This window comes from Miniopterus natalensis, chromosome 2 (assembly GCF_054644295.1).
Source record: "Miniopterus natalensis isolate mMinNat1 chromosome 2, mMinNat1.hap1, whole genome shotgun sequence".
NCBI lineage: Eukaryota > Metazoa > Chordata > Mammalia > Chiroptera > Miniopteridae > Miniopterus > Miniopterus natalensis.
This window is the reverse complement of record NC_142082.1, coordinates 101,407,662-101,428,910: the sequence shown is the minus strand read 5'-3', so window position 1 is coordinate 101,428,910 and position 21,249 is coordinate 101,407,662.

Here is a 21,249-nt window from a genome sequence, read left to right as displayed (position 1 = left end):
CAAATCTGGTGGCCAAGCCCTGCGTTCTTCACAACCCTGGCATCTGATACACATGCTCTGGCTTCTGGAATGGAAAGGCAGGCACAGGCTCCTGGCTTCTGTGCTTTTCCGCTGGCCCATCCATCCTGGAGACAGAGAGCAGGATGGTTTTGTGTGAATGAGGAGGGGTGCAGGGCTAAAAGGGCCGAGATCTAGAAGCCTGTTCATGAGTCAGAACATTCTCCTTCTATGAGAATAGGCCTCATAGATGTGTTTACTCCCAATTCTGTAACTGACTCATTGCCAGGAGGCCACCTAGGATGCTCCCTGGTGAAGACATCTGGGGACAACACAGCTGCCAGGGCCCCATACACCTGACCTGGCGAGGTAAGGAGCACAGAGGAGGGAAAAGTCAGGTTTCCCCGGAGTGGGGGTGGGGTGTCTTCCTTCTGGAACTAGACCCGAGAAGGCCTGGTGATGCATGGGGTGCCAAATCCCCCACATACCTGCCCACAACTAGTATCATTTAATCATTTTGATATATAAACAACCAAAGCCTCAACACTGTAGAACGGACTTGCCCGGGTGATGTACTGGGATGGCAGCCACAATGTTTAGCCTTTGTCCTCAAGGGTCTGTGGTGATGGACACGGGCAGGCCCAGATCTAGCCTACCTGACATGGAGACAGCTGCTGAGCGACTGAAGGCTCAAACCCTGCTTTTCTATGGGGTTTCACACCACAGGCAGCCCTGTGGCGGATTCGCACAGGAGCTCATCGTAGCTTTCTCAGGGACTAATACCAATCACACAGCCTGGAAAACAAAGAATGTTCCCCATGTCATTTTTAAGGGGGGCCATTTCCATCAAGGGGGGTTAATGAAGCAGCATCTCTCGCCTGGGCTACTGCAAAGCATCCTGTCTACCCTCCTTCTAACCTCCTTTTCCACCTGGCAGCTAGAATGTGTTTTTCGTGTGTAAAATATACATAACCCACAATTTCCTACCTTAGCCGCTTCAAGTGTGCAGTCCAGTGGCATTCAGTACATCCATACTGCTGTGCAGCCATCGCCACCATCCACCTCCAGAACTCGTTCGTCTTCTCCAACTGAAACTCTGTCCCCATTAAACAAGGAGCTCCCACTCCCTCCCACCCCGCCCCCGGCGCCCACCATTCTTCTTCCTGTCTGAAGGCACTGCTCTGGGTGCCTTAGCTCCTGTAAGTGGAACCGTGCAGTATTCGTTTTGTGTGTGGCTTACCTCATGTAACATAACGTCCTTCAGGTTCCCCCGCGGCACAGTGTGTGTCAGAATTTCCTTCCTTTTCAAGGCGGAATCCCACTTAACTATATGGATGGACCACAATGTGTTTACCAATCATGGGTCAGTGCACATTTCGGTTGTTTTGGAATCTTCTTTTTTAAAATGCTAATCTGATTATATCCCTGCTGTGGGATACGCTCCACATCTTCAACAAGCTGGTGAGGCTGTGCCCCAGGCTTGTCTCACCACCTTCCATCCCCGGGGCCTCACCCTCATTCCTCCAGGTGCTGAATGGGTGTTGGCCTGGGAGGCTGTTCCCACCTCAGTGGCTGGGTAACTCACCCTGCAGGTCTCTGCTCCCATGTCACTGCCTCCAGAGTCCCATTCGAACGAGGAGGGCAGTCAGCCTCTCTCGGGCCTCCCTCCTGTTTCCTCCTAGCACCGCTCACACCTGTCACTCTGCACCTGGTTCTGTGTATGAGACCTGCCTCCACCACTGAACTCCCAGCCTAGGGTTTTGTTCACTCTGTATTTCTAGCACTTAACAGAGTGCCTGGGCAGAGAGTACACGCCCAACGAATACTTGTGCAATGAAAGAATGTGTGTTAGAAGCACAGGGATAGAAGCAGCTGACTCAGATTTGAACCTTAGCTCTGATGACCTTTGTGAGACTCCTAATTTTTCTGAGTTTTAGCTTCCTAATGTGCATTAAGGCCATTTGTATCAATCTTGCAGGTTTGTTGGGAGAGGGAAGGGACTAGAGTAGGTGCTCAGCAATGTCACTACACTTTTAGCAGTCTGATGGGGTTAAGGGTCAGAATGTGTTTGGTCCCATAAGTGCCCTAAGTTGTACTGCTCACATGTGAGGTGGCATGTCCCTTGGAGAGAAGGGTGGTGGGAAGGTTCTGAGGCTCTGGGCACCTCATGAGGTCCAGATACCCTCTTTGCAAGTTCTGAATCTCTTACCTTGTCTCTATCAGCAGTTCCACTGCCTAACCTCATTCTGAGTCCTAGACACTAATGTCAGCGGGGATGGGGGTGAAGAGGCAGAGGGTGGGGTTGCAGCTGGAAATCCTTTTTAGAGTTCAGTAACTTGGCCACTGAACTCTCCTGCCAAGAGGAAAGCTCAACATGATTATGTAAAATAACCAATGGTTGGGGACATTCTTTTCTTTTGTTCTCAGCAGCCAGCCGCGGGCCCACTGCATGGGCACACTCCCTCTGAGAGGGTCACTGGGCTCCAGGGAGAGCCAGCCCTTAAGGTGCTCCTGGGCATCACTGCAACATACATCAGTCCAAACACACTGCCAATGACAGAGTGACTGTTCTGATTGGGCATGCTGGAACGGAGCCTTGCAAGCATTGATCAGGAAAGAGAGAAACTATGAACTTGTTTTTCTAGATTCAGACACTTCTTTTCAGATTCAGGGCTGAGAATGGCCCTCCCGTTATGTGGGGCACCTCCACCTGGACTTCCTTTTCAAATATCAGCTGGGTCAGGTTCCATCTATGCAAATCATTTTCAGCATTTGTTCTGCTTTTCATTAGCATAATATCTCCAGGGCCTTCACCCTTGCCTCTCTCCCCTGAAACATTTCACAGGCAAGAGAAAGAAGCTCAAGGGGGGAGGGGAGATACCTGCCTCTCTGTGAAGGAGGTTGAGTCTTTTCTCATCTCCTCTGGTTGCTGTACTGTTGTATGCAATATCCACACACCAGAAGGTTTTTGTTTTGTTTTTTCTTTCAATTTAGAACAAAGTAAAGCTAAGATTACCTCTGGGTTAAGAAGCCCCAGAATCTCAAGGGAGTTCTGAATTCCCTCTGTAGCACCCTCCTCACAATGTTATGCTCATTATCTAGGAAACAGCCCATTGCCCCCAAATGTCACCATTTTTGTTTGTCACTTGATTTGCATACACATATGGACTACTCTTGGAATCTGTGTGGGGTGCTATGAGCCTGTCTCCAAATCCACTCTTTGTCCCACACCATCCCAGCACTTAGAGTGTGAACCCTGTGGGGGAGGGCGGAGACACCTACTAAGAAGGGCTCCTGGTGGCTAACTGGCTCAAATTAAAAAATAACACACCCACACACAAAACGCAGAGGCTAGCAGCCATTTATGCACAGGCCTCTCACTCAAACTGCAATTCACGGAGAAGCCATGCTGAACTGCCTGCCTGACTCTGTTTTTGCCATGGGAGCCAGCCCTTATAAAGGAATTCCTGGAATCCTATTTCAACCAATAGGTCTGAAGTTTTCCCCATCCAATCAGAACTGTGCAGCTCCAACCAATCAGAGTGGCTCTATTCTGACCAATCAGGATAGTACCTTTTAAACCAATCAAACTTTGAGGATTTGGAGTCCTCATTTGCATGAGAACTAGCCAATCAGGGGCCAGGGCTGGGACCCCTGTTCATACAATACAGCTCTCCTCTGGCTCTAGGAGCAGAGTTTCCCTTTCCATTGAAGATGCAGGACTTTGTCTCCGTGGCTGAAACACTGACATAGTGAAGCTGTCATCCCACAGTAGCCAGAGCAGAGTGGCATAAAGCAGACCTGAATGGAACAGTGAAGCTGTCTAGCCAGAGAGGGGTTTGGCTCTAGGGATGCCTCACATCCATGGTGTTGTCACAGCTGTGCTATATCACAGTTGAACTATTTTGCACTGAATAAAGTTTCCTTAGGAACAGAACCCCAAATTAGGGATTCCTGTTGGCATTGAACTGGTGCCAAAGACCATTGGTTGACAGTAAGAGAGCACGCAACCAACACTTGGGAAGTTGAATTAATGCCATGTTGTAGGTGGGAGGTAGAATTCCGTAACAGATGATCATATTTCAGAGGAAAGGCGGGTGGAGGATGGAGGGTGGGGAGAGATTAACCAAAGAAGTTATGTGCATATATGCATAATCCATGGACACAGACAATAATGGGGTGAAGGCCTGGGAAGGGTTTGGGAGCAAGGTGGAGGGGGTCAATTGGGGGGAAAAAATGGGAAACCTGTAATACTTTCAACAATAAAGATAAATTAAATAAATAAATTAATTAAATTAAATACAACATAATCTTAGCTGCACGTGCACACACACACACACACCACACATGCAAGAGGAAGAAAGAAGACTGCACACTATCACCACAGTGTTAAAAGAGGTTATCTCTGGGTAGTTGGAATTATAATTAGTTTTTAGTTTTTTATGTTTTTTTTTCAAAATGTCTATTGGAGTTTATATTACTTTTGTTATAAAACATAAACTTTTTACTTCCTCTATAAAAGTACTCTTGAGGATTAAAGATGGCGGCAGACTGAGTGGAAACTAAACTGACACTCTCCTACGACCAAACTAGAATTACAACTAAAATATAGAAAAACCATCCTGAATAATCTGCACCTGAAGACAAGCTGAAGAGCACCCTCAAAACCAAGGAGGAAAAGTGGGAACTGCATAGAGACTGGTAGGAAGTGCTGGGGTGCGAGTGGGCTGGCTGGGCTCCCAAAAGCAGCACCTGAAGTTCCCGAGGCATATCTCAGCTGAAGGGGATTCCCACTGAGTACTCTGGGGCCTATCCCCCAGGTTGGGCTTCCCAGCCAAGAGCACCAGAACTGAGAAAGGTGCCCACATAACATCTGGCAGTGAAAAGCAGCAGGGTTTCTGTCTGCCAGGAAGAACAGCTGAAAATGCAGGCACCCTCTTAAAGAGCTAATGCACAAAGTTTCATGAGTAGTCACTCACCTTGAGCTCCAGTAGAAGGAAGGCAGAGTGGATTGAAGCTATGTAAGGAGAATCTAGGGTGGTGGGCTCTGGAGATAGAGCTTAGAGTGCACTTCTCTGGATGCCTGTGCCGAGTCACTCCCCCATACTGTAGAGGACATCTTTCACGGGCAGACATTTACCTTTCAAGCAGCTTTTGCCTGAGGGGCAGCAATTGCCCCACCCTGCTGGAAAACCTCTCACCCTACCCGTGAAGTTTCTACAGCCTGAGGCTTATTAAGAGAATTAGATTAATCAGCCTGCAGGCAGAGGCAGACCTGAGAGTGCTTTGAGTCTTTGCCTGATCAGCTTCTGGACCCTGGCCTTGGAAAAGAAGACTTTGGTGTCCATCTAGGTCCTGTCCAAATGCACCCAGCCTCAACAGAGGGGACCTCAATCTGTGGGTTGTTGATAGGTCCAAACAGGATACCCAAAGCCAGTCACAAACAGCACCTGACATTGGTCTGCACCAGGGACCTTTCAAAAAGACTGAGAGGCCTAGCAGGCCTACCTAATACATAGAAACAAACCCAAGTAGGCAGCCAAAATGGGGAGACAAAAAAACAAGCCCCAAATGAAAGAACAAGAGAAGTCTCCAGAAAAAGAGCTAAATAAAATGGGGATAAGCAATCTATCAGATATAGAGTTCAGAATACTGATTGTAAGGATGCTCAAAAGCATGGAAAAAGATATGGAAACTATGAAGAAATGAAGAATGACATAGCAGAAATAAAGAATACATTGGAAGGACTAAGCAGCACATTAGAGGAAACTGAGGATCAGATCAGCAAATTAGAAGACAAGGTAGAAAAAAATCACTCAATCAGAGATCCAAAAAGAAAAAACAATTAAAAAACAGGAGGACAGTCTAAGGGAGCTGTGGGACAACATGAAATGTAACAATATTTGCATCATAGGAGTGCCAGATGAGGTCGAAAGTAATCAAGGGTTAGAGAACATGTTTGAAGAAATAATGGCAGAACACTTCTGTAACCTGGTGAAGGAAAAAGCCACACAAGTTCAAGAGGCACAGAGAGTCCCAAGCAAGAAGGACCCAAAGAGGCCCACACCCAGACACATCATAGTTAAAATGCCAAAAATTCAAGACAAAGAATCTTAAAGGCAGCAAGAGAAAAGCAATCTGTTACTTACAAAGGAGCTCCCATGAAGCTGTCAGCTGACTTCTCATCAGAAAATCTACAGGCCAGAAGGGAATGGCATGAAGTATTTAAGGTAATGCAAAGCAAGGGTCTGAAACCAAGACTACTCTATCCAGCAAGACTAACATTCAAAATAGATGGTGAAATAGCTTCCCAGACAAAAAAGGCTAAAGGAGTTTATCTCCACCAAACCAGCATTGCAGGAAATGTTAAAGGGGCTGCTGTAATTAGAAGTAGAAATGGAAACATTGCAAGAAATGTTAAAGGGACTGCTGTAATAATATGAAGAAATAGAGAGAGAAACATAGGCATGAAGAATTAAAATGGCAATAAATAAGGACCTATCAATAATAACCTTAAGGACTTTAAGGGAGAGATCAACAGTAATACAGTCATAGTTGTGGACTTGAACACGCCACTGACTTCACTGGATAGATATTCCAGACAAAAAGTCAACACAGAAACAGTAACTCTAAATGGCACACTAGATTAGATGAATTTAATTGATATTTACAGAACATTTCACCCCAAAGCTGCAGAATATACATTCCTCTCAAGTACACATGGGTCATTCTCAAAGATAGACCACATGTTAGCACACAAAACAATTCTCTAAAAGTTCAAAAAGATTGAAATCATATCAAGCATCTCAGATCACAATGGCATGAAATTAGAAATCAACTACAGTAAAAACACTCAAAAACATTTAAACACATGCAGGCTAAATAGCATGTTATTAAATAATGAATGGGTTACCAATAAAATCAAGAAAGAAATAAAAGACTTCCTGGAAACAAATGAAAATGAAACCGCAACAACCCCAAATCTATGGGACACAGTGAAAGCAGTCTTAGGAGGAAAGTTTGTAGCACTACAGGCCTACCTCAAAAAGCAAGAAAAATTTTTAGTAAACTATCTAACCCTACGACTTAAAGAATTAGAAAGCTCCTGTATGAAACCATCTGGACCAGGGCTTTTGTTTGCTGGGAGTTTTTATTACTGCTTCTATTTCATCAGTTGTTATTGGCCTATTCAGGTTTTCTGATTCTTCCTGATTCAGTTTTACATGATCTCACTCATATGTGGAATCTAATAAACAAAATAGACTGAGGAACCAAATAGATCCAGAGACATAGAAGCATGGAACAGACTGATGAATCTCAGTGGGAAGGTGGGGGTGGGGAGAGATTAATCAAGGAACTTACATGCACATATGCATATGTCATGGACACAGACAATAGTGTGGTGAAGGCCTGGGTGGGGAGGCAGATGTGGGGTGGAGGGGATCAATGGGGGAAAAACGAGGATATCTGTAATAATTTGAATAATAAAGATAAGTTAAAAAACAAATAGTACCCTTGAAACTGGTTGATTCTTAAGTATTCATCAAGCAACATTTTCAGAGGAATTAATGAACAGCCAACTCAGAGTGAGGCACTGGAGAGATGAACATGCCAAACTGTGCAGCCTCAGCCTCGAAGTTGAAGTCACGTGTGAAAAGAAAGCCAAGGTATCTAGCTGGAGTATATTGAGTGAGAGAACATAAAATCACTCATATCTCTGCAACGAAATATGATCTCTAATTAACCTCTTGTTTACATTTATTTCCAGTTCTTCATATGAACCTATTTTTGATTAATATAATAAAAATGATCATGCATATGTACAGTTTTATATTCTGTTTTTTAAAACAAACACTATATCATAAATACTTTAACCTTTAAATATCCCTTTAAAACCTTACACTAATAGGCTTGTAGCAGTCCATCTAATGATTATTTAAAAACGTAGATGTAAGTGCAAGGCTTCGTCTGCACTGTGAAAATATGGTCACACCTCTTCTATTTTTTTATTTATTTAATGAATTGCTGAAGCACCATAGGCCCTTTGATCAGAAAGTCTATTTCATCCCCTCAAGATTCCCTGCCTGCCCAACTCTCACCCAGGTTCTCCAAGAACACTTGATTTTCCCTAATCCCCAGAGGATTCCAGATACCAAGCTTACAAAACTGGAGACCCAGCTGTCCAGAACTGCAGTTTCCTTTGCCTGCCACAAGGTGACACTGTTGAAGAGTAGTCTTGTGCACTCCACTGGGCAGAAACCCTCCATCCATCCTAGGAGGTCTTTGCTGGTCCTGCCCCTTGTAGTTTACATTTTCAGTCCCAGTCACTGTTCCCTAAGACACAGCCACTGGCCAAGGCTTGTGGGGTCTTGAGGCACTTCCAAGATCAGTCACATACTGTTTTGAAATCAATTCCACTACCAATTCTTAAGCCCCTGCTATGAACTTGCAACATGAGCCTTGACTCTCTTCCTGCAGGATAACTTTATTTCAGGGTCTTGTTCATTTCCCTGCCACTAGATTTGAGCTCCCCTTTTGTACCTGACAGATCTTTCTAAATTCAAATTTGGGGAGCAGCATTTGGACAGTTAACTCTGAGTTTCTTAAGCAAATCAATCTACTTCTTCCCTAGTCCACAGCGTGGCAAATCAAGAAGTATGTCAGTTTTTGCTCCACCATTCAGGAAAACATGTTTTTTGTCTTTTTTTCTTTAGGAAAATGGAAGCCTCCCTGCCCTATGTTTATAGGAGACCGGTGACATTTTTTTTTTTTTTTTTCCAGATTGAAGATCTGCCTCAGTGTGATTTTCTATACCTGTCCTGAAATGTCTTTTTTTTTTTTTAATCCTCAGCTGAGGATATTTTTTTCCATTGCTTTTCAGAGAGTGGAAGGGAGAGGGAGAGAGAGAGAAACATCAATGTGAGAGAGACACATCGATTCGTTGCCTCCCGCACGAGCCCCGAGCCCCAAGACCCAAGACCCGAGCCCCGAGCCCCGAGCCCAGAACCCCGACCAAGCTGGGGATCAGTCTGCAACCAAGGTACGTGTCCTTGGCCAGAATCAAACCCAGGACCCTTCATTCCACAGGCCGATGCTCTAACCACTGAGCCAAACTGGCTAGGACCCAAAATGTCTTAATAAGTTAAAGTCTTATCTCCAAGCCACCCTGTGACCTAATTGTTGCCCTTTTGCTGAACTTTAGGCTGATGACATATTTTAAATATTATAATAAATAATGTTGACTTTGGATTAAAAGATGGCAAATTGCTATGTGTTTATCTGCACTCCCTCCAGATACGCTATTGGAAAAAAAAAGGAAACAATAGAAGAAAATGTATGGCAGAGCTAGATACTGGGGAAACATAACATCAAAAGAAGGGAAATGTTGAGACATTCTGATGTGATGATAACAACAATGGCTATGTGGCTTTACTACGTTCCCAGCATGGTGCGATGCTTTTACATGCATTATGTCACTTAATGCACATAGTGACCCTGCGAGGTGGACAGGTGGAAGCTACAAAGTAGAGGGAACTGGACGATGGGAAAGCCAAGCTGCACGTAGTCTTTGTTCCACGCGGGGAAAGGCGGGGAGGCTCTGCTAAGACATCACTGGGTGCATTTCCCCAACCAAGCCCCAGCTGAGGCTGGTCATGGGACAGTGCTGAGGGTGCGGTGAGGAGTTGAAGATCAAATGTGCCAGGGAGCTGTGGGTGCCCCCACAAACACGGACTTTAGCTCTTAAAGCCCCCAAGGGTTCAGCCTCCCAGAGCTCCTTTGGGGGGAGCTGAGGGGAGAAGGGGATGCAGCCCCACCCCACCCAGTCCAGACTCCAGCAGGGCAGAGGCTGGACAGAGGGGCTGCTGGGAAGAGCCTTGCTGTGTGGTCGGCCGGGGCTCTCACCGCCAGCGGCACTGGGACCTGCTGCCACACTGTTTTCTTTGCCCAAATCAGGGAACTCCTCCTGGACAAAGCTTATCTCTTCTCCTGATGAGCCATGGGGGGAAAATGCCAGGGTTCCATAGACCAGCCCAAGGTTTTTCATGATTTTGTTTTCACTGGTTATTTTCAGTCCAAAGCAATATTAAACAATAGTTGGCCATACCCACACTGGCTTAGCCACCTGCTGGAAGCAGAGCTTCCTTAACCCGAAGATCCTGGTCGCCCGCCTTTTAGGGCTGGCAACTAAATGATTGCCCCGAAGTGGGGAGGTGTTTTTACCCCTTTTATAACCTGTCCCAGGGCACAAATGATTGGCAGTGGTGAGATCTGATCGTTACTCCGGTGCCCAGTGGGGCAGCTCTAGTGGACAAATCTCTTTCTGTTCTTTAGAAAGGACATTACACAGCTGGCTGGTGACACTTTTTGTTGTTGTTGTTCATCCTTACCCAAGGATATTTTTTCTATTGATTTTTAGAGAGAGTAAAAGGGAGGGGGAGGAGGGGGAGACACACACACGCACGCACACACATACAAAAACATCGATGTGAAAGAGACACATTGATTGGTTGCCTCCTGAAAGTGCCCTCCCCTGTCTGGGTATGTGCCCTTGACCAGAAGTAGACCCACAACCCTTTGGGGCACAGGCCGATGCTCTAACTACCAAGCCGCACCAGCCAGGGCATGACACACTTTTGAACAGGAATTTTAGAATCATCACATGTGCAATTTATTTGCTTGAAAAAGGCATACATAAACCTTGTCATAATATATTTGTTAGTTATTGTTTCTTAGTTTTATCTCCACTGCAAAGCAGAGGGAAAATTTTTGTTTTGATGATGGGTGGAGGGATTTCAGGCTTACGAATAGGAACTTTTCAAGCATATTAACAATACGTACTGGGGCAAGAGCAGCCCTCTGCCACCTGCAGCCACACACATCCCAGTTGTTGGGGAGAGGGTGTCCATGGTAAGTGACATATGTAAACTCATGAAAACAACAATGACTGAATATTTGTGGAGAATTAGCACCTTGAAGGAAGGAAAGCATCCCAAGCAATCAAAATAAATGCCTGCCTCCACCTAGAAAGGTCTGGAATGAAGAACAGTTAGCGCCTCTTCTGTCTTCAACCACCTGCACAGGGAAAGTTCAATAAACAGTCATGTTGTTATCTACTAAATTATTTTATATACTTGGGACTGTTTTAGGCTTTCTAGTCTCTTTCATTCTTTTATCACACTACTTTGATGTAGTGAATTTTATATTTTATGAGAGAAATCAGTGTCAATTTTTATGACTTTGTTATAAACGCTGACCTGTGACTGATTTGAATAGAGTTGTGTATAGCATGGTTATTTTAGTATTTGTCAAGGTAGAAAACTGGTTCACATGGAAGCTACCTCCTACTTCTTCTGTGCTCCAAACACATACCAACAACAGTTGAAATGCATAACCATCTCAACAAAGGTAAACATGTCTTCAAACCAGAACCGGATACAAACATAAAGATATTATCATAAAAAGCCACAGGTCTGCTGGGCTCTGAGTCCAGAAACAGGCTACACTGGCTGTAGGACTGCCCCGTAGCACCACTGTGGGGCAGTCACATCGCTGTCTGTGTAAATGGCTTCCCCTGGGGTAGAGCCCCCATGGAGCCAGGAGGCCAAAAGGGCTCCAGAGAGGGCGCATCTGGAGCCAGGTTTGTTAATCAAACAGCCTATGGAAGCTGTGAGAAGGTTTAGAACACTACTCAGGACTGCTTGGCATTGAGCTGCATGTCTGCTGGAGTAAACATTTGTCATTTGTGGCTGCTTACTATTTTGACCACCTTCCTCACAGGGTGACAATTGTCTATATTAGGTCTGCTTTCCCAAAGTGGAAGCCAGAAGATCTGCATTCCTGGAACTCCCTGAAGCTAGGCTCCAGGCACACTCCTCATCCATGCCAGTCAGATGAGTCCCTGTGAGGGTGTGGACTTGGTAGTGAGCAAGGTGTTATGTCCCCTCAAATTCACCGGTTGAAGCCCTAACCCGAAATGTGATTAGTTTGGAAATAGGGACTTTAGGGAGGCAATTAAGGTTAAATGAGGTCATAAAGTGGGATCTTAATCCAATAGGACGGTTGTCCTTATAAGAAAAGGAAGAGACACCAGGGATGTCTGAGCACAGAGAAGAGGCCACGTGAGGACACAGGGAGAAGGAAGCTATCTGCAGGCCAAGGGGAGAGGCCAAGAGAAACCAGCCCTGCTGACACCATGATCTTAGGTGCCCCGAAATGTGAGGAATGAACTCTGCTGATTGAGGCCCCAGTCTGTGTTGCCCGGCAGCCTGAGCTGACTAATCCCCGAAGTGCGGCAGAGGCCCCGGGTTCCTCGGAGCCGGCAGTGGGGAAGGTTCTGGTGCCTGGTTCTGAAGGTCATCAGGAGGAAGCGGAGGTGGCGGTGCTGTTAAAATAGCGCCTGCGCTGTGGTCGGGGCTGCTCCTGGTCCCTAGGGCCAGAGCTTGGAGCTCCAGCCCTGCCCAGACCTCCAGCTCCACCCCCCCCCCCTTTAATAAATGTCGTTTCTGCTTAAACATGTGGTTTGCAGCTAATAACCCTAATCAATACAGAGATTTTTCTGGAGAATTCAGTGTTGGGGGAAACCTGATTACAGGGTCTTAAACATGAGAAACATTTGCCAAGTTCCAGGTAGTTATGAGGTGGGCAGACGAAGGGGGGGACGGTGCTTTTATTAACGACTCACCCTCTCTGTTGCCCTTAATGTGTGGCTTTGTCCTCAATGTCATAAGGCGCCTTCTGCATCTTCTACATCAGGGTCAGCAAACTTTTTCTAACTTGGGGCCAGAGGGTGGCATGCGGCCCAGAGGTCTTTGTTGCAGCTGCTTCACTCCGCCATCTTCTCACAAAAGCAGATACAGACATGTAAGATACAGACATGTAACTGAACGGGCATAGCTGTGTTCCAATAAAAGCTGATTTACAAGAAGGGGCAGCAGGTGGAATTTGCCCGCAGGCCACAGCCTGCCCGCCCCCGCCCGCCGCACGCTTCAGGAAGCAGGAGCGAGGGCTCTGGCTCCTCGGCCAGAGCTGTCACGGGGCTGCCCCCAGCTGCCAAGGCAGGTGACGGTGGAGCATTTTTAGCATTTACAGCCTTCAGAGCAGGGCTCCCCAAACGTTTTCATGCCTGTTACCCAGAGAAGATGATACTGTGTAGCAGATAGGGGCACGGCCAATGCTATTTGCTGCAGAACCACGTGCCCAGGGCCAGTGGCCACCCTGAGATCCCTAAGACCCAGTGACACAGGGTCAAAGCCCTCAGTGCTGTTGAGGTCCCAGGGTCCCTCCTGAGGTAACAGAAAGCCCCCGTTGAGAATGGACCCTCGCTCAGTGTTTGCGAATGAATACATTAACAGAAGAGTCTAGCCAGTAAATTACTGTCGTAGTAGGCTGTAAACGTTTCAAACAGAACGTGTATTGTAGGCAGAACCCAATTTATAAATGAATTCTGCTCCAGAGATTTAATTGTTAACTGAACTTTTTTATTGAGGTATAATCCACATGTAACATTGTATTCAGGTGTACAAAATAACCACTCGATATTTGTATACACTGCTAAATGATCACCACAACAAGCATAATTACCATCCATCACCATACAAAGCTACAAAACTTTTTGGATTTCTTGAGAATTTCTCCTGCGTGGCAAAGTTTCCAGATCAGCTACAAAGGTTAGAAGCCTGCTTCTAATCACAGCAGGGAACATTGCCTCCCTGAAAAAAGTGCTTCCTTGGTCCCCTGTACTTCTCATCACTGAGGGTGGTTTCAGAATTTCTCTCCAGAAAAGGGCTTGAAGGCCTTGTCTAGAAGCAGTATTTGTTTTTACTTAGGTTGCAATCTAAGTAGCTCATGTTGAGTGTCAAATGGACACCCTGATGTCTGCCAGCGAGACGCCGAGTGTGGCTTGCAGGCGGGGTCTGCAGGTGCTCCTAGGCCCAGCAGAAGCCCAGCTGTTGCTGGCTGTGCCCGGCCTCACGCAGGAGCCACGGAGGCTTGTCCCAAGTCAAGGGAGCTCTCCAACAGATGGAGGCAGGACCCTTTGCTTACTGAATGTTCACCATGTGCTTGCTATGTACTAGAGGCTTGATGTACATCGTCTCATTTTACTCTCACAGATTTTGTAAGTGAGAATGACATCGATATTTTCTTTTATGGAGGGAAAACAGAGATTTGCAGTATGGTTCTTCCCTGTGTGGTTCTGCTTGGAGATTATAAAGTGTACTAACTCACTTATGACTCCTAATATTGAGTGCCGCAGGATCAAAGCCCTCAGCGCTGTTGAGGTAATAAAGTTCTTTTTGTCCCCAAGCTTAGTTATCGCTACACTGCAGCTATTACTGTGAGGCCAAAAATCCCATCCCCCAGCCTGTAAGAGGCCAGAAAGCCAAGCTCTGCGAGTGTCTTCCATGCATGCCAATGGCCTATGCATGGCTCTGTCACTGTCCACTCGTGAAGGGACACCCAGTGGATTCATGGCCTATAGATGCTGTAACAACTTAACACAAACTGAGTGGTTTAAGACAATAAAAATTTTTTTCTGTTATAATTCTAGAGGTCAGAATCCAGAAATCAGTTTCCTTGGGCAAAAATCAAGGTGCTGAGCTAAATTCCTTCTGGAAGCTGTAGGGGAGAATCTGTTTCCTTGCCTTTCCAGCTTCTGGAGGCCCCTTTCCCCACCATTCCACCTCTTGCTGATTGTGACCTTCTTGTCTCCCTCATAGGATACTTATGATTATATTTAGGGTCCACTTGGATAATTCAGGGTAACCTTCCCATCTCAAGATCTTCACCTTAGTCGTATCTGCAAAGTCGTTTTTGCTGTGTGAGGTAACTATTGCAGGTTTTGGGGATCAGGCGGTAGACACCTTCAGCTGACGCCACCCAGCATCCACCCAAGGATCTGGGCCCAGGGGCATGGTCAACAGACTAAGTAAATAATTCACTTGGAAATGTAAATTCCAAAATATTAAAAGTATAAAAGAGACAAGCCATCTACTGCCACTTGAACAAATCAGCACCTTTGACTTTTTCCTGTTTTCCCTCCTGTCCTTGGCTCAATGCAGACAAGCTTTTGTGTAATTGTAGTATCGGATGAATACAATTTTCTTTCTTTATTTTTTTCTTTTTTTCTTTTATCCTTTTTGGCTCATAATTTGGTTCTTTTTTAAAAAAATTTATCTTTATTGCTGAAAGTATTACAGATGTTCCCTTTTCCCCTCCATTGACCTCCTCCATCCGTCATCCACCCCACCCCCAGGCCTTCCCCATACCAATGTCTGTGTCCCTATAAACATATAAGTTCTTTGATTATAAACATATGCTTATAAACATATAAGTTCTTTGACTAATCTCTCCCCACCCACTCCCCCACCCCCACCTTCCCTCTGAGATCCCTCAGTCAGATCCATGTTTCTATGTCTCTGGATCTCTTTTGTTCATCAGTTTATTTTGTTTATTATATTCCACATATGAGTGAGATCATGTGATACTTGTCTTTCTCTGTCTGGCTTATTTCGCTTAGCATAATACTCTGAAGTTCCCTCCATGCTGTCCCAAAGGATAAGAGATCCTTCTTTTTTACAGCTGCATAGTATTCCATGGTGTAAATGTACCACAGCTTTTTTATCCACGGGCTGTTTCCAGATCTTAGCTATTGTACATTGCACTGCTATGAACATGGGGGTGAATAACTTCTTTCTCATTGGTGTTTCAGGTTTCTAAGGCTATATTCCTAGAAGTGGGATTACTGAGTCAAATGGCAGTTCCATTTTTAATTTTTTGAGGAAACTCCATACTGTTTCCATAGTGGCTGCACCAGTCTGCATTCCCACCAGCAGTGCACCAGGGTCCCCCTTTCTCCACACCCTCGCCAGCACTTGTTGTTTGTTGATTGGTTGATGGCAGCCATTCCGACAGGTGTGAAATGAAACCTCACTGTGGTTTTAATTTGTATCTCTCTGATGATTAGTGACTTTGAGCATTTTTTCATATGTCTCTTGGCCATCTGTATGTCCTTTTTGGAAAAGTCTCTATCGGATGAATACAATTTTCTATGCTGCTTTTTTCACTTAACATATATTTTAAAGTATTTGTAACTATAACTGAGAACCTATTTTAAGTTATTTTTAATGTAAAGAAGGCAAGAGAGTTCTGTAAAACACCACTGAGATTAACAGAGTGCAAAAGGACTGCACTCCAGTGTCCTTGGCAGGACCTCTATCACCATTCCTCCCCTAAAGTCAACATTAGGGCCCCAGCCTCAGTCCCCTGACATCGTGCTCCCTGGACAGTTTAAGATGCTTTAAATTGAAAGCTTTATAAATATATCTAATTTCTCCAAAGAGGACATACAGATGGCCAATAGGCATATGAAAAGATATCAACATTACTAATCATCAGAGAATGCAAATTAAAACCACAATGAGATATCACCTCACACTTGTCAGAATGGCTATCATTAGTAAATCAACAAACAACAAGTGTTGGCAAGGATGTGGAGAAAAGGAAACCCTCTGCACTGCTGGTGGAAATGCAGACTGGTGCAACCACTATAAAAGACAGTGTGGAGCTTCCTTAAAAAATTAAAAACGGAGCTGCCATTGACCCAATAATTTCACTTCTGAGTATTTACCCAAAGAAATCCAAAATACTAATTTAAAAACATATGCATCCCTATGTTTATTGCAGCATTATTTACAATAGCCAAGATATGGAAGTAACCTAGGTGTCCATCAATAGACAATTGAATAAAGAAGATGTGGTACATACATACAATGGGATAGTACCCAGACATCAAAAGAATGAAATCTTGCCATTTGTGACAATTTGAATAGACCTAGAAGGTATTATGCTAAGTGGAATAAATCAGACAGAGAAAGATAAATACCATATGATTTCACTTATATGTGGAATCTAAAAAACAAAATAAATGAACAAACAAAATAAAAACAAACTTATAGATACAGAGAACAAACTGATGGTTTCCAGATGGAAGAGGGTTGGGGGGATGAATGAGAAAGGCAAAAAGGGTTAGGAAGCCCAAATTGCCAATTATAAAAATGGGGATATAAAGTACAGCATAGGGATATAGTCAATAATATTGTAATAACTATGTGTGGTATCAGATGGGTATTAGATTTGTTGGGGAGGGGATCACTTTGTAAATCATATAAATGTCTAATCACTATGTTGTACACCTGAAACTAATATAATATTATATGTCAACTGTAATTGAGAAATAAAAAAATTTTTTTAAAAAGAAATGTGTCTAACTCTTTTGTATCATTTGTAACCCCTTTGCTTTCTGCTGGATGAAAAAGACATGTAGGAGCCACATGGGTGGTGAGGAAGAGAAGAGGAAATAACTGCATTAGAAGGAACGCCGAGCAGACCCTAGCCTGTGTATTACTGTAAATTTATTTCCGAACTCAGCCCAGCCCAGCAGCTGAGCCATTTGAAGGCTAGAGTTGCTGGCTGGCTGCTTGGGCCTCTCTTATACGCCAAGTATTTCTTGCTGAAATGCAGCTGCATAGGCCTCCCACCGAGGAGGAAAAGGCAGCCAGCATGAAAAGTGGCCTGAAACTTTATTCAGTTCTTGCATCCAACGGTTATTCTGAATCTGCCATTTTCTCGTTTTAAATCCTATAAAGGTAAAGCAGGAGCAACTTTTGCTGTACGAGAAAAAAACCCAACCCAACCCTTGGGCCTGTGGTTTCAATAATTAGCTCAATGTGCTAATGAGAGTCTTCAGGGAGAACAGCAATAATTAATGGGTGAATTTCACTTTAATAAATGTATAAGCAATTTTCTAAATGCAGATGGCCGAGTCCGCCCTGATGGCTCCACCTAGAGCCACTCAATATTGTAAGTGTCTGAGAAAAGTGGTTAATTTGTAAAATGCTCCATGATCCTGATTAGAAGAGAAATAATGCTTATGTTTGCTTTCCAATGTATTATTCATCTCACATCCGAGAACCCATCCCCACCCCCTACAGTGTCCTAAATGGTAAGAACCTCTCTCCCTCCTGGGGGTGGGGGACTGGGCTCCCCCCTCTGTGAGCTTTCTCTTGCAGTTTCTATTCCCAAGGCCAGCAGGGGTCTTTATCTTCTCTCTCTGAAAACCCTGAAGGGCCAAAATGTGGTCCAAGTGAGATCACTGGCACTGTTTTAGAGAAGGTTCCTTCCAGGAAATAGGACACTCCACAGTCGTGGTTTGTTTAAGAAATACCTGTAATTTGCTAGCAGTTGGCTATAGACATTTAAAAACACCAGTGATGGCAGGGAGCTAAGAGAAGTGAATTTCCTGTCTTCTTTTAATCAACCCTGTGGGTCAGGTTTGTCTTCCTAGTCACAGGGGTCCCTGGGCTCTGATTTGAACTGGGATTTCCAGGCCTTCGGAGCTGCTCTCTCCAATGGATTAGGCACTTTCTTGCCTGCATCTATTAGGAAGACACAACAATACAGCTACAGTGCAATCAAACTGATCTGGATCAATGAACCTGAAAAATTACATTAAGTCAAAATCCATAATAACCCTTATCTTGACACTAAAATCTCAGTTTAACAAATTCTCTATTAGCTAGACTCAAACTAATTGCAAAATTCAGTTAAATGGAAATGCCTTAGCCTGTGATCTGGTATTTTAAGAATCAAAATGGGAACATGCTCCTGCTTGCTGCTAGTGCTTTGGAAAAGGAGGTGAAGGGCAAGGCCACCTATTTGTGCCTGGAGCAGGCTCCTCCTTCACTGGGCGTTTCCCATGCTCCCTAAAGACCCCCAGTCACCTTCGGGCACCCCACACACCTGCTCGCTGTTCAGGAGATCACAGAGGGCCTGCAAGTGCATCAGAACAGGCCCAACTGGCTTGTCTTTGTCTGACAAACCTGAAGGGGAGGTAAAGTGCCACATTCAAGGGACACTTTTATGTACGTGAAGTGGAATATTTTTTCCCTTCAATACATAATGAGTAGCAAACTAAGTTAATTAGATGTTACAATCTGATAGATTCTGAATCTAGCACAAAAGTCCGGTGCAGTCACAGAACCTGTATGGTCCCAGAATCACAGGGTTTTACTAAGATCCAGGATGGAATTTGGGCTATCAAGTCTTCATAGATGAGAAGGGGTTGGGGGAGCTGCTCAAAGCAGCTGGATAAACCAGACACAGGTCCCCACCTACAGAGAGCGTTCTCCATGAGCCACAGGGAAGTCACAATTTGCCTGTTGCTTGTTTCTTGCCAGCCCCCCAGTGTGCACGCTCTGGAGCAGGGCCATCATCACTGTGGGCTTGGCTGGATTCTAGTCTTGGGAGTAAGTAGACTGTTAAATTTAGACAAGTGCAACAGATTTAGCAAAGTGAAGCCAGCATGGCCACGTCAGCACACACAGCAGCTCCACCAGATGTAACTTATGTGTCTGCTGGAGCCGCCCTCCTAATTCATGGATCCTGGGAAGGCAGGAGCAGTGAGCCGTGTCTCATTTTATAAGCGAGCTAAGAAGAGAAATGCAGGCTTGATTCCCTCCCATAATATTAGTTACTGGGAATTGGATGATAAAAAAAAAAAGTGCTTGGAAAATTCCTGCTAAGAGTTAGAAGAAAGAATGTGTCAAGGGCCAGAAGCACAACCTCTCTGGACCCCGGTCAGAGGCCCCAACTGAAGCCAGGGGAGCCTATCTTCTCTGCTACAAGCCAGCAAGGACCATTGACAATCGGCCTCTGCGGAGGGGCTATTTCGTGCGCTTCATGGCCTGCTCTGAAAAGCCCTTTTGCCCACATGGCATTGAGGTGGAAACCACTTCCTGAACTGCTCCCAGGGCAGTTAAAAATACCAGAGGAATTTCATAGACCCTGTACACCCTCCACTGGGTGTGCCCAACTGGTGATTTTCATCTCTTAAGTGATTCATTCATTTACTTAGCAGATCTTTAATTCACCACCTTTTTCTCACCAGGTACTAGTGCTGGGGCTGAGATAGTGAGGAGAGTGGACGCAGGTCCTGTTTGCATAGAGCGCTCAGGGTAGCAGCGGAGAGCAAGTAAAATGATAATCGCCACAGCAGATCAACCAAGTAACTAGGTCCCCTTTGCCTTATCTAGTCAACACACCCAGAGCTTTGTTATGGGGGTGGAGGAGTGATGTGTTGGGTGCCATTGGGACAGGTGGGTCTAGCTGAGGCCAGGACCAGGAACCCAGCAAGGGCGCAGGCTATGGTTAGCAGAGAGATCTTATGGAGTCAGAATGCTGAGATTGCTGTCCTGTCTGTAACTCACCAGTTGTGTGACTTTGGGCAAGTACAATGAGCTTGCCTGGGCCTTTCTCCTCAGCTGTGGAACTGGGTATCAGTCCTCCTTGCAAGGCTGCTGTGGGCCTGCAGTGAGTGTAAGGGGTACAGCCCCCATGAAAACTGTTGGCTGGCCACGAGTTCTTGGCCAGAAATTCAGTTTGTTGAGGGCAATTCAGTTTATTAGATTAACAATAACAATAATTTAAGCAGCAGAGAAGGCCTGGGTGTCTGACACAGGAACATGGTAGCAGAGTTCAAAAAGTAAGGCTAGTCCCTGGCAGGGAGGTCCGCAGGCACTGGCTGTGGCCCCTGCCCCCAGGCCTGCAGCTAAGGCCCTGTTGCATTTCCTGAGACAGAGAGATGGGGAGTGCATGGGGCATCGAAAGACACTCCTGTGTTGGAAGCTGTTATATGCTCAGAAATCAGAAAGCTTTCCTAACTTTTTCCCCTCACTCACCTTCAGGCAGCACACGCTCAATCCAGGTCACATTCACTCCTGTTTCTGAGCCCTGCTGTTCCGAGGACGATGAGACCATATGTTTTTCTCTGTCTTCTCACTGGAAGCAGAAGAAGTGAGGACACCTGTCCTGTGCACGTCTGTAGGAGAGTTTAGGTTCATAGTTTAGTTTTAAAAGTGCAATCTGAGCCCATTAGAGAGAGATTGGGCTCCTGACATACATGGGAAAACAGTGCATTAGCCTATTTCCTTCCCATAAAGACCTGTAAAAGCCAGTGTGATTTGTGCAGAGTGAGGTTGGTGCAGCCAGCCATCAACTCAGGAAGCCCAGAGGCCCTGAAATAACCAGGCGGGGTCAAAGAAGGGCTGGGTGCAGGGCAGGAAGGGGAGCAAGGCTCTGGGACTGGTATGGAACGTCAACTACTTTACCTTAATAGTCATCAGATGGGGTCCCCACGAGCCCCATTTTATGGGTGGGGAAGCTGAGGCTCAGGCAAATGCTAACTGCTCTAGGTAC